Raw genomic sequence first — 12,440 nt, forward strand, 5'->3', positions numbered from 1 at the left:
GCCGGGGGACCTTGCGGGCGCTGCAGGATTTCAGTCCTTCACGGCATAGTGTGTTACCAATTGTTTTCTTGGTGACTATGGTCCCAGCTGCCTTGAGATCATTGGCAAGATCCTCCCGGGTAGTTCTGGGCGGATTCCTCACCGTTCTCATGATCATTGCAACTCCACGAGGTGAGATCTTGCATGGAGCCCCAGTCCGAGGGATATTGACAGTTCTTTTGTGTTTCTTCCATTTGCGAATAATCGCACCAAATGTTGTCACCTTCTCACCAAGCTGCTTGGTGATGTTCTTGTAGCCCATTCCAGCCTTGTGTAGGTCTACAATCTTGTCCCTGACATCCTTGGAGAGCTCTTTGGTCTTGGCCATGGTGGAGAGTTTGGAATCTGATTGATTGATTGCTTCTGTGGACAGGTGTCTTTTTTACAGGTAACAAGCTGCGGTTAGGAGCACTCCCTTTAAGAGTGTGCTCCTAATCTCAGCTCGTTACCTGTATAAAAGACACCAGTTCACTGGCTAACGTATTCAGCTAACCATGGTTGGCGGTCATCAGCTATCCTTTAGCTCGAAAAGCTATCGCCAGTTTTTGTACAACGCGACTCAAACCAGAGCATACCGGACCTATTTTCTCTCCATATCCCCGGATTTCTACCGCAAGCTCTGGACATTTACACCTGGATCTTGCATCTAGCTAGCTGCTATCCGAGTGACTATTGGCTAACGTCGGTCCCGGAGCAAACATCAATTATTCCGGAGCTAGCCAGCTGAAGAGTTCCATCAGCCACTCCTGGGCTACAATCACCTATCTGGCCCCGTTTTACTGCCGATGCGGAGCCCCACCGAGCCTTCACGACTGGACTACTGACGTTATCTGCCCGAGGGAGTTATCCAACTGGCCCCTCCGTCGCCACGTAACCTGAACGCCCATCTGCGGCCCGCTAATCGTTAGCTGTCTTATCGGCTGCTATCTGAATAGGTCTAATCGGACAATTTTCTTGGGCCACTATTACTATAAATTATTTTGCCAATTGAATTGGTCCCCTCTACCATACGGAACCCCACTAATCTACCGACGGAAACGCACAAGGTGGCTAAAAACAGACCATCTTTTGCCAACTTGCTACCCATGGCCCGGCTAGCTGTCTGAATCGCCGTGACCCTAACCAACCTCACTACTCACTGGACCCTTATGATCACTCGGCTAAGCATGCCTCTCCGTAATGTCAATATGCCTTGTCCATTGCTGTTTGGCATATTTCACTGTAGAGCCTCTAGCCCTGCTCATTATACCTTATCCAACCGTTCAGTTCCACCACCCACACATGCGATGACATCACCTGGTTTCAATGATGTTTCTAGAGACAATATCTCTCTCATCATCACTCAATGCCTAGGTTTACCTCCACTGTATTCACATCCTACCATACCTTTGTCTGTATATTATACCTTGAAGCTATTTTATCGCCCCCAGAAACCTGCTCCTTTTACTCTCTGTTCCGGACGTTCTAGACGACCAATTCTCATATCTTTTAGCCGTATCCTTATCCTACCCCTACTCTGTTCCTCTGGCGATGTAGAGGTGAATCCAGGCCCTGCAGTGCCTAGCTCCACTCCTATTCCCTAGGTGCTCTCTTTTGATGACATCTGTAACCATAATAGCCTTGGTTTCATGCATGTTAATAAAAAATGTTTACATTTTTTTTTTTTTTTAAGAAAATCAACCCTAAAACCTTGAACACCCATCCTTTAAATTGATACAAATATTTTGAAACAAAATATCCCCAAATCCAAAGACACTTAAAATTGTATTCTGTTTAGGTAGCTAAGGTAAAAGGATATATTCTGTGCTTACAAAATGATGGCTAAACCCTCATCCAAAGTACCATTCATAAAGGTTGTGGACAACATTGTAAAATACTTTGTCTCTTGCCACATATTCACAGGCTAAACAAACTGGTTGAATAAACTCTTCCTGCATTGTCAGGAGGTGGGGCTTGGCATTAAGGTACCTCCTCCAGGTGAAGTAACTTACATACATCTCATCATTCTTGTCCAATTGGAGGAGGAAGTCAGCCAGTGCCTTTGCATTAGTAAAGTCATTTACATGAATGAAAGAATCAGCTGGGATAAACTGTTCATAGTTCTCTCTGGGTGGGCCCATGACTACTGGTATGGTTCCTGCTACAAGTGGTCCGTTCACCTTTTCTGTGATATAGTCTCTGTGGATTGAATTCTCAAATGCAAGGTAGAACTTACAGCTAGCAAGGGTTGAGTAATACTCCTCATACTTCAAACGACTCCCTGTAAAAGCAGAACCATAAACATGTATCTTGATGTGTTTGACCAACTCTTGATAGTACTTTGCTCTGGTTCCTGTCCCAGTTGAAGGATTGTTGTTGCTCACAATCCAACAAACCAATTTATCCTTCTTGGGCAGCACAAACTCACTGTCCTTTTCAGTCTTCACAGTTGTCAATTCATTTCGCACTGTGATGTCAGCATCTCGTCTATAGCTCAAAGTGAGGTTAAAGAGGTTTTCCAGACCTGGTATTCTGGCTGTATTTGTTGGTGATTCCACATGAAACCAGATCCATTTCTGAAAATGAGGACGAGGAGACTGAGGCAGGTTCTTCAGGTCCCAGCTGATGTCTCTGTGAAAAACAACCACTCCCTCTGCTTTGTCATAAAGGGATCTGTCATCTGTCAGAACACAGCTATCGATGTTGAAATGGGTTTTGCAGATTTCAAAATTCCATCTCACACCCAGTGGCCAGAACCAGAGCAACAGAAGCGGCTTTTCCACAGGCTTTTCGGTAGATGACGAAACATCTCCCTTTGCCAAAAATGGCAAATCATCTAATCGAGATGGACATACAGTAGATGTTGGTTGAAAGTAAACCAAAAATAACACCACTGAACACAAAACCCCAAGAGCAGCTATCAGAGTTAGATGATGTGTTCGTTTGGAAGTTGTTGATGACATGTTTGTCCTGTAAGAAAGAAACACACCTACATTTTAGACGTTATAAGTATATAAAAAAGGAACAATGTGAAAATCGACTATGACATCGGTATGAGTTTCTATCTGGTGGGTTAAAAGATTATACAACAGGTGGTTCTAATCCTTAATGCTGATTGGTTCAAACCGCATTTCAGCTGGTGTCTATTCCACAAGTTACCACCGGCTAAATCTATGAAGTTAAAATGCCTCTCTTCCATCTGACTCAAATTCCCTCAATCAGTGTATGGTGAGTCATGCAGTTTTTCTGAAGGTTCCTATCAGTTTTTACTGCACAAACACAGAATAATGACAGTCACTAAGAATAGGAAATCGTAAATGCTATTATTAGCAGTGCTAGCATGTAAAGTGTACTCAAGTTAGTGAACATTATCCTGAGGACAGGTTACACTGCATAAAGGTGTATGGCTGCATTCTCCTAAACAACGCTAAACCTTTGAACAGAGCATGTTATGTTTATAGAACGTCTTTAAATCAAGATGTTTTAAACTCTTAACAGTGAAATCAGGTTTGAGAAAGAAAATAAATAAACCATTCCTTACCATTAAGAGGCCTCTTGTTAGGGTTGCCATCCATGCACTAGGTTTCAATCATACTAGTGACGAGGTGTGGCACAACTGTGTCATCATGCCTTTTCAGGGAAAATGCAAAACAACCTGTCTGACAACTCGAGGTTGAACACTACATTTCATGGAACCTAATCCTCCTCATAATACTTTTTTTAAAATTTAACCTTCACACAACCAGGAAAATACCCTTGAGGTTTAAAACCTGTTTTGCAAGGGGGACCTGGGTAATAACAATTAGTTGTTACCATGTAGCCTTGCCAACTCGAAGCTGGGGAACAATAGTATGTTAAGGGGAGAAGGGAGAAATAATGGAGAGAAAAGGAGGAAACATTTGAGAGAAAATGATAAAAAGGTAAAGGTTGAGGGTTCTTCTTAATGATGTGTTTATTGTTCATTATTTATTACGATAAGCTGAAAAACTATGAAAATGTAATTTCCTTCCTGTATTTGTACCGGAAGATTGAACCTGAATGTACCCAGTTCAAATCTTGCCTCTGCCAGAAATAACATTTCTTAAGTATAGTGTCCAAAAGTGTTATTATTTTTCACATTGGTGAATTTAAGATAAGTTAAAAGAATGATTATGGTGGCATAATCATTAGATATAAGTGTTGTTCTAATGGAGGTTGGTTTCTTACTGTACTATATTCTCATTACTATACTCCGTGCTTCTACATCTGCATTTCTTGCGGTTTAAGACCAGGTTTCTGTATAGCACTTTATGACATCTGCTGATGTAAAAAGGTCTTTATAAATACATTTCAGTGAATTTTGTTAATTTGTTTATGCAATTAATATCTTAAATGATCAGACATCTGTTGAGGTTTCTTTTGGACTACATGACTCAGCAAAAAAAGAAACGTCCTCTCACTGTCAACTGTGTTTATTTTCAGCAAACTTAACATGTGTAAATATTTGTATGAACATAAGATTCAACAACTGAGACAAACTGAACAAGTTCCACAGACATGTGTCCCTGAACAAAGGGGGGAGTCAAATCAAAATCAACAGTATCTGGTGTGGCCACCAGCTGCATTAAGTACTGCAGTGCATCTCCTCATGGACTGTGAGATGTTACATTTCTGCAGGGGGGGATGGCATCCGATCCAACAGGTCCCAGACGTTTGAGATCCAGGCTCTTTGCTGGCCATGACAGAACACTGACAGAACAAGCAGTATGGCTGGTGGCATTGTCATGCTGAAGGGTCATGTCAGGATGAGCATGCAGGAAGGGTACCACATGAGGGAGGAGGATGTCTTCCCTGTAACGCACAGCGTTGAGATTTCCCGCAATTTTTATTTTGACAGATTTGAGGGAGATGTATTTATTTTGGACTGTTCAGATGTGTGTGTGGTACACACATGATTTATTGACAGATTTGTACCTTGTCAGCTCGGGGATTTGAATTTGCAACCTTTCGGTTACTAATCCAACGCTCTAACCACTAGGCTACGCTGCCGCCCAATGACAAGCTCAATCCGATGATGCTGTGACACATCGCCCCAGACCATGACGGACCCTCCACCTCCAAATCGATCCCGCTCCAGAGTAGAGGCCTCGGTGTAATGCTCATTCCTTCGACGATAAACGCGAATCCGACCGTCACCCCTGGTGAGACAAAACCTCGACTCGTCAGTGAAGAGCACTTTTTGCCAGTCCTGTCTAGCGACGGTGGATTTGTGCCCATAGTTATCAGTGATATCTGGTGAGGACCTGCCTTACAACAGGCCTACAAGCCCTCAGTCCAGCCTCTCTCAGCCTATTGCAGACAGCCTGAGCACTGATGGAGGGACTGTGCGTTCCTGGTGTAAAACGGGCAGTTGTTGTTGCCATCCTGTACCAGTCCCGCAGGTGTGATGTTCAGATGTACCGATCCTGTGCAGGTGTTGTTACACGTGGTCTGCCACTGCGAGGTCTGCCACTGTCCGTCCTGTCTCCCTGTAGCGCTGTCTTAGAAGTTTCACAGCACGGACATTACAATTTATTGCCCTGGCCACATCTGCAGTCCTCATGCCTCCTTGCAGCATACCTAAGGCATGTTCACGCAGATGAGCAGGGACCTTGGGCATCTTTCTTTTGGTATTTTTCAGAGTCAGTAGAAAGGCCTTAATTGCCTACCGTCTGTAATCTGTTAGTGTCTTAACAACCGTTCCACAGGTGCATGTTCATTAATTGTTTATGGTTCATTGAACAAGCATGGGAAACAGTGTTTAAACCCTTTACAATGAAGATCTGTGAAGTTATATTTTTACAAATTACCTTTGAAAGACAGGGTCCTGAAAAAGGGATATTTCTTTTTTTGCTGAGTTTATTACCTGATTAGAATTAAATACATCACGTATGACAATTTACTCAGAGCCACATATTTTAGTTAATATATGTGAAGAGTAATTGACCTAGAATCAAAAGTAATTAAAATAATTGATTGAAATATATATTTCTTTATTAATGTCAAATTTGAAACACACAGCCCCTAGTGGCCCAAGGTAATGAGTAGTTATGGCAACTGACATTCTGAGTGAATGACAACAGAATCCAAGCATAGAACATCCATGCAAAGAGGAAAAAACGTAATCTGATAAAGGGCTGGGGCTCGATTCTATTAGATTAACTATGGTCAACACCCACATACCGGTTGTTTTATCGATGTTGGAGGTTGAACTGTGTTAGATCTGTCAAATCCATTGTCACGTGATGCTGTTGATCAGACTGGCAGCTTGAAAATCCAGCTCCAACTGCCGTTGCAGAAATACTATTTGCTAAACAAGTTTAGAGCCTCATTTTATATTTCGAGAGTACCTACAACTCCAACTTTTGATTTGAGTAAACTTAAGCAGTAGAATGTTGACAAGCGACAACTAAATACATGCTTCCTAGTTTCTCCTTCAAACTAGCCAATAAACAACAAGGCAGAGTCTGACAACCACGAGCCTGACGGAAAGGTAGCTGCATACATTTCCAAAATCTAGGATCTCCTGACAAAATGTCTGCTTATCAATAGAGTAAACTAGGAAATCCAGCGTTCTACAGTATCAATGGATGGTAAACTGACTGATCAGTGGCGTCATTAGGTCTGGGCTTCTGGAGCTTCAGCCCCGGATGTTTTTGCTCCAACCCAAAATCTTTTGATGGTAAAATAAAGAAATAAAAACATTGTTATTTTTTTATGTATTTTATAAATTAATTTCACGCTGATATGAGATACCATAACCACACATTTAAAACAAATGTTTAACTGAATATTTATGACAGAAATATACAATGCAATATAGCAGAAACTGCAAGAAGTGCCTGCTGTGATTGGTCGAGATTTCACAAAGCAGTGGACCACATCTCTTGACCCCAACCCTACAGCACCGGTTCGATGTCAATGTAATCACTCAGCAAACCGCTGGTCACTCAGCCACAGTGCGCAGCATAGCACAGAGCAAATATGGATTTTTGGAATGTTTTCCAAGAGGCAAAAAAAGCAAGCACTTTGAGCATGAGCAGGCAGCAGTGAATGAGGTGGAGAGGGCAGAACAGACAGAAAGTCAAAGTAGCAGCAGCAGAGTTGGCCACAGGTTTGTGCAGGGGTGGTGGTAACTAACTAGCCAGTCTCCCTCAGCATAAGGGCTGGCTAATGCTAATAAGCTAGCATAAGCACTCAGCATTCTTAAGCTACTGGGTGTCAGTTATTTAACAGTATATTTAGTGAATGGGCAAGCTAAGGATATTAATATAAGTCATGATATTAGGAAGTGTTTATTTCCCGCGAGTGTATTTGACAGGTTTCGTTTCTGTAGGTAGCTTGGCTGGCGAGCCACATCGATAGCTGCTAGCTGAGACAGAACAGATGAGTGAACGTTTTTCTGACTGAAGCACATCTGACAGTGCCCCACTGTGGAAGGAAGCAGAACTTTACTAGAACTTGATAATTAACCCCGTTTAAAAATGGGGAATGAGGTGGTAGAACTGACTAAATGAAAGGAATCAGAGGTCTAATGTGTGGTTATGGTATGACTCACGAACACGACAGCGTCGGTTGTTAGGCTCTGACATCCACACGTTTTCTAGCAGTCGTCTGAACTCTGTCGCAGACATCCTGACTTCAAAGAGGTCTTCTCACAAAACTGTTGGAGCTACAAACTAATGTCAACAATAACGGAAGAAACTCATGAACACGAAGGTGTCGGTTGATCTGCTCCCCGACGGAAATTGTCTAATTTACGTTGTATAATTTGCTGGTCCCTAACTAGCCCCAGAGATAGCCAATCCAAGGTCAGGTTGCACACCAGCCAGCTGAAGCTAAATGTTGAAACAATTTTGCTAACTCTTCTTACCTGCAAACACACAAACCACACCCCAAAACAAACTCACATTTCAATTCAGTCATGGCCACTTTCATTTCTTAATGAAACAAATCTAAAACAAGGCTAAATCAGGAAGTGCATTAACCCTTTAAAACTCATTAGATGTTGCACCTTGCAGATGAGCCAAGAACAGCAGCAACCAGAGGCAACTGGAAGGAAAGAGGATGATTTAGGTCACGTGTCAACACCAGGCCTGCAGGCAGAATCCGACCCTTGACACATTTCTAGTTGGCCCGTACAATGATTTGGGTTGTCAATTCATTTTGACACGCTTCCATACTGCCGTGAAGAGCTGCACTAAAAGTCACAACAAGAACTGCCAACGTGCTTCAAGCCAAATGACAGCGCATTGCCACACACACCCCTCCTAGACCCACACACAAGCCAGTGCGCTGTATCATATAATCTGTAGTTGCACTGACCGAATCCTCTCCCAAACCAAATGTTAAAACATTGTGAACGGATCAGCTAGCCCGAAGCACCCCAACACAGTCAGGGGGCATAAAATGAAGAGACCAGAGGCAGTGGTTGTGGTTCCCTTTCTTTTGTATAGTCTCCTAAACAGGTCTTCTTTTGCCCAACAAAATAACTCCAGTACAGGGAAGTCCAACATTGAAACACCAGTGTAACAAAACAAATAAACTATGCGGTTGGCCAAAAGGCTGTGGCCAACTTGGAAGGAAAAACAACAAACGGCTACAACTGTGTTAAACTATCGTCTACACATAAGAGTTACAGAAGGACCACTTCTCTCTACCTAAAGCCTGCCTAGGTTAACAGAGAGACAAGGTCACAGAAGCTTTCTCTGAGGTAGGAAAAACCAACATCCTCACAGGTTCCCATCTCTACTCCCAATCCTCCCCCAGCTCCTCTCCTGGCACATCTATATAGAGGAAGACACAAAGCAATTAGTTGGCCCAGCTGTGAACGAATTGGCTTTACACTGAGTACCTATAACCTGAGGAGGGTGCTGTTGTGTTGTCTTCCTCCGGCTGGTCACTGAACTCTCACAACATGTTGTAGGCTAAATGTCCATGCCAAGTTTGGGTTCCAACGGATCATTGCTGTAGCCTACAGAAAATGTCATCTTAGTCATCAAAAAGTTATAATATAACAGATTTGCGCGAGGTTATAAATTACTATTAAAGGACAATAGGACACACAAGACAGTATAAATGAGTCAACAGTTGAGTCCTCTACATTTATGAAAATACAACCTGGTGGACAGTGAATTAATTGCTTTCATGTGTCCCGTTTACAGAGAGCGGTGGAGTACAGACACATGCCACAGTCCTAGCTCGGTTTTTAAAGTTTAACAATAAATAACGACAAAAAAAAAACCTGCAACAAAACACCATGCAAAGGAGAAACGTGTCGGCCTATTACAGTAGCCTAGGCTGGCATCAACTACAATACATTTTAAGTGTTTCTTATTTTGTTTTAATATGTTAAAATGCTATATATGTAAGCGTGCAATGGTATGGTCTCTATTAACCAATCCACATGGTGAGTCCAGATAAATGTTTAGAATTGTTTTGTTTAATTCAACCCATTCACATAAAGTGTATCAGTCTCTTCTATTCTTCCTTTAGTATTATAGAATGTTTCACATAAACAATGTTCATCCACTAGGAGTTGTGGTATAGAATCCAGAGTCTTGATAGTCAACACACCAAAACAAAAGCAACAGTATGGTGCCTCAATAGTCAATGTATACAATCAAACACTGATATACTGTCGATTCAGACTGATAACCCTCAATGGAAATAATAAAGAGCAGTGGACTGATTTCTCCAACCATCAGCATTAAAGGCTCAAAAAGAAACAGTAGTTTCAAAACCACATACTCTACAGTACTCAACAAGGCGTAGCAAGGTATTTCTCACACTCAGTAACCCTCAATAACTAATAGCAAAATAGTTCAACACTAGTTGGTGGAATATCCAAACAGTCACCCAACCCATGACATTGTAGATAATCAACCTCTGATTATCAGATAACTTGAAAGTATTTCACAAATAAAATAGTCAATAAAATGAAGTTGATTTTGTTTCAACACAGTCCCGTTCAACAAAATAAACCAGCGACTCAAGCCTAAACTATCTTCATTGTCAATGTCCTTTCATCTCCCATCATAGAACTCCTTTCTTCCATGAGAGAATCATGTTCTTTCTTTTAGAGTCACTGTGAAACAATCTCAAGTCCACTTCTTTCATATCCGTTACCAAACTAATGATCTTCAGCTTCAATGAGTTATTAATCCACATCTATAGTCAGAGTTAGCGATATGCTCCAGCTCAAAAAACAAAAATGCATGAAATGAAATGTATGCATTCACTACTGTAAGTCGCTCTGGATAAGAGCGTCTGCTAAATGACAAAAAAATATATATATATAAAAAATAATAATGAGTTTCCAGAATAGCTGTATTTACTTTAGCTACACTGTCTGCTACTGTGGCTAATTGTTATTTGTTGCCAACTTCACACCATCTCTGTCCGTTCACACTGCCACTATCCCGTTCTATTAATGACGTTGACTCTAAGTCCAACAGTGACAGTTTTTACTTCCCTTTGCTGTAGTTCAATGTCCGCTTTCCTCCAGCTGCAACTTCCTGCACTATTCAATGTCACGATCCTTGACATTGCTGGTCCCGATCCTGTGCTGCTGCTAACTCGCCTCTCTGTAGCTCTATGGTCCCAGCGCCATTGGCAAGCCAATATTCCTTGCCGCAGCAAAACGTTTGTGGTCTCTCTCACTCCATTTGTAGCGCCAAAGAATGAAAATAGTATTACACAGAAAGTCTCTCATCCGTTCTCAAGTACAGTCTTAGAAAAAAGGGGTCCAAAAGGGTTCCTCAGCTGTCCCCATAGGAGAACCCTTTTTGGTTGAAGGTAGAACTCTTTTGGGTTCCTACACTCTTAGAAACAAAGGTGCTATCAAGAACCTAAAAGGGTTCTTCGGCTGTCCCCGTAGGAGAACCCTTTGAACAACCCTTTTTGGTTCAAGGTAGAACCCTTTTGAGTTCCATGTAGAACCTTTTCCAGAGAGGGATCTATATGACTCCACTGATTTCAGGAAAGTCACATTATTTCTAACTGTATTTATTGTCTTCTTCTTTTGGATCTATAGGCTATACTGTACATTTCTCCTTCATAATGTCAATTGCATTTGCATTACATTGTTATTTAATTCATGAGATTATTGTTATAATAAATTTAGAATAATAAATTTAGAAATCTATATTATTAAATTATTGCACCCACACTACTCACATGCGCCAACGAGCGTCTGCGTTACCAAGGGCTAAAATTGAAGTCAGTTCTATTTGTGACACGGATCGCGCTGCAAGTCCCGCCTCTCCCATCTCCTCATTGGTTTATAGAAGCGGGAGACGTGCCATCTCCTCATTGGTTATGCCCACGTGGGTGACTGAAAGACAAACGAGGTCAGTGGCGGTAATGCACCTAATTTATGAAAGTTGCCAATCGCAATATAAAGTCCAGAGAACAAAAAGCCTGGAAGGAGGAGAGATGACTAGAAACGATCCGTTTGACCGTTTTATGTGTGGATTAATTGTCGGAGTAGAGGACCTTGTGCATTTCAGGTAAAATAACAACTCAATGTTTATATCCCAGGACAAATTAGCTAGCAACAGCAAGATATCTAAATAGGACAAATTAGCTAGCAAGTGCAAGCTAGCTAGCTAAATTGCCATTAATGTTTAATGCTTTTCGACCTGTCCCCAAATTAATGTCATTGGTTCAAAGTTTGTTTTGATATTTTAACCTGCGTGTTGTGATCTCATTTGGTGTGGGGGGACAAAATAAACTTATGCACGATGGCGCACGATGGCGCACGATGGCGCACGATGGCGCACGATGGCGCACGCGCACAGCCGGTTTGGGTTCCGTGTTAGGGCAGCACAATGTTTGTTCATGGAAGTTTTTCCTGTCTTTGTCAGAGAATAAAAGATCAACACCAAGCCTGATCCTTTTGGTTGGCGGATCGCGTCCAACTTAAAGGTGCATACACCACCACCTACTGCTCTAAAATGTGAGGCCAGTCACATCCTACCTACATTAATAAATTATCTTCCTTATTCCTGTTCCTAAAATACATTTAAAAAATCACAACCAACTAACCCTACACCTATATACCACTATTTTATATAAATAAAAGTCACAACCCCATGAACTCTTCTGCAGTAAAATCACATACACCCAGGTACTTCTCTGCAGTTGCCACCTACACTTATTAAAAACCCACTACCCCATTCCATTACTTTGACTCTATCTGCTCCTGCACCATGCCAACGGCCTGGGAGGATGGGACACCACCACTCAACACACCCTGTAACTCTTCTGGAGTCAAATCTCATATACCCAAATACTTCCCTGTGGCTTCCACCACAACATATATTTTCTGTGATTTACTTTCCATTTCTGCGGTACAGTTGATAACCATTGCTATGAATGCTAAGAAGCCAACCTTACTGAAG

At 41.9% G+C, this 12,440-nt stretch overlaps 1 pseudogene; it reads right to left on the bottom strand.

The window, feature by feature from the left end:
- Nucleotides 1–1,971: 1,971 nt before the first annotated feature.
- On the bottom strand, nucleotides 1,972–3,607 carry LOC115162514 (alpha-(1,3)-fucosyltransferase 9-like; annotated as a pseudogene).
- Between the last annotated feature and the right edge of the window lie 8,833 nt (nucleotides 3,608–12,440).

The sequence above is a fragment of the Salmo trutta genome, chromosome 1 (genome assembly GCF_901001165.1).
Source record: "Salmo trutta chromosome 1, fSalTru1.1, whole genome shotgun sequence".
Classification (NCBI taxonomy): Eukaryota; Metazoa; Chordata; class Actinopteri; order Salmoniformes; family Salmonidae; genus Salmo; species Salmo trutta.